Genomic DNA, 2,394 nt, shown 5'->3' on the forward strand with positions numbered 1-2,394 from the left:
ATAGATATTTATTATGCTTATGTCATCTTGCTCAATTGACCCTTTAATCATGAGGTAGTGTCCTTATTTGTCTCTTATGCTGGTTTTTGCCTTAAAGTTTATTTTATCACAGATCAGTATTGCCACTCTTGCTCATTTCCTATTGCAATTAACTTAGTATATTGTTTTTACCATATTCTAACTTTTAGTCTGTTTTTGTCTTAGTGTGTAAGATGTATCTCTTGAAGGCAGCATATTGAAGGGTCTTGTTTTCTTATCCATTTTGCCAATCTCTTTCGTTTCACTGATGCATTTAATTCAGTGACGTTCAGTGTAATTATCAATGTTGTTGTTGTTAAGTACCTTGGCGTTGCTTCCAACTCATACCTGCACAGGGTTTCCGAGGCTGCAAATCTTTATGGGAGCAGAAAACCTCATCTTTCTTTCACAGAATAGCTGGTAGTTTTGAACTGCCAACCTTGAGGTTAGCAGCTTGTTTCATAACCAGTACGCTACTATAGATAGATATTAATTAATTGCTGTCATTATGTTAATTTTTGTGGTGTTGTTCAATCCTTTGTTCTTCACATCTTCTTGTGCTGAGTTCATGTTTGTTGTGCTATTTATTGTCAAGTTCTTCTTAGTTTTAATATTTCCTTGTTCTACTCATATCTTCATTTTCATGGTAAGTTGTGATGTCTTAGCTTTCCTTGAAGTTACTCTATAGTATACTAAATGTCCCTCCATTTAAGACAGTCTACTGTATCCATGCACCTACAGTGAAGCTCACCTAATACCACTATGATTCAAATTTACACACCAACTACTATAGCCAGTGAGGATGAAATAGGAAAAAAATCTATCAATTTCTTCAATGTGAAATTGATCAAACATGCAATCAAGATGTATTGATTATTACTGGTGACTGGAATGCAAACGTTTGGAGCAAAGAGGAAGGATCAGTAGTTAGAAAATATGGCCTTGGTGATAGAAATTATGCTGGAGAATGAATGATAGAATTCTGCAAAATCAATGATTTGCTCATTTCAAATACCTTCTTTACACAGAATAAGAGATGACTATACACATGGACCTCACCAGATGGAATACACAGAAATCAAATTGACTATTTCTGTGGAAAGAGATGATAGAAAAGTTCCATATCATTAGTGAAAACAAGGCCAGGGGCAGACTGTGGAAGAGACAATCAATTACGTATATGAAATTCCAAACTGAAGCTGAAGAAAATGAAAACAAGTCCACAAGAGCCAAAATATGGCTTTAAATAAACCCCCCTGAATTTAGAGATCATCTGAAGAACAGATTTGATACATTAAACACTAAAGACTGAAGACAAGAAGAGTGTGTGATGACATCAAGAACATTGTACATGAAGAAAGCAAAAAATCATTAGGAAGACAAGAAAGAAGGAAAAGGTCAAATTGACTGTCAGAAGAGACACTGAAACTTGTGCTCCAGTGTAGAGATGCTAAAGCAAATGGAAGAAATGAGGAGATCAAAGAACTGAACAAACATTTTCAAAGATCAGCTCCAGAAGATAATGCCAAATATTACAACAAAATGTGCAAAGATCTGGAATCAGAAAGCCAAAAAGGAAGAATATACTCAGCATTTCTCAAGCTATAGGAACTGAAGAAAAAATCAAGCCTTGACTTTCATTATTGAAAGATTCTCTGGGAAAATTATTGAATGATGCAGAAAGCATCAAGTGAAGATGGAAGCAATACACAGTCACTGTACCAAAAGGAAATGGTTATAATGTTCAACCAATTTAGGAGGTAGCATGTGATCAAGAGCCAATGATATTGAAAGAGAAAGTCTAAGATGCATTGAAGGAATTGGCAAAGAACAAGGCACCAAGAATTGATGGAATGCAAATTGAAATCTTTCAGGAAAGTAAGGCAGACAAAGGGGCACTCACTCATCTCTGCCAAGAAATTTGGAAGACAACCATCTGGCCAACTGATTGGAAGAGATCCATATTTGTGCCCCTTCCAAAGAGAGGGACCCAATGGAATGCAGAAATCATCGGACAATCTCTTTGATATCCCATGAGAGTAAAGTTTTACTAAAGGTAATACAGAAACAGCTGAAAGCATACATTGACAGAGAACTTCAAGAGGTTTAAGTCCGATTCAGAAGAGGCCATGGAAAGAGGGATATAATTGCTGATATCCGATGGATCTTGGCTGAAAGCAGCTATGGGCAACATTGTGAAGTATGAGTATTCCAGAACACTTAAGTGTACCCATGAGGAATCTGTACCTGGACCAAGGAGCAGTTGTTCAAGGAGAACATGGGAACACTGAATGTTTTAAAATTAAGAAAGGTGTGCAACAAGGTTGTATTCTTTCACCATACTTATTCCACTTGTATACTGAGCAAATAATCTGA

Source organism: Chrysochloris asiatica, unplaced genomic scaffold (genome assembly GCF_000296735.1).
Source record: "Chrysochloris asiatica unplaced genomic scaffold, ChrAsi1.0 scaffold00013, whole genome shotgun sequence".
Lineage (NCBI taxonomy): Eukaryota > Metazoa > Chordata > Mammalia > Afrosoricida > Chrysochloridae > Chrysochloris > Chrysochloris asiatica.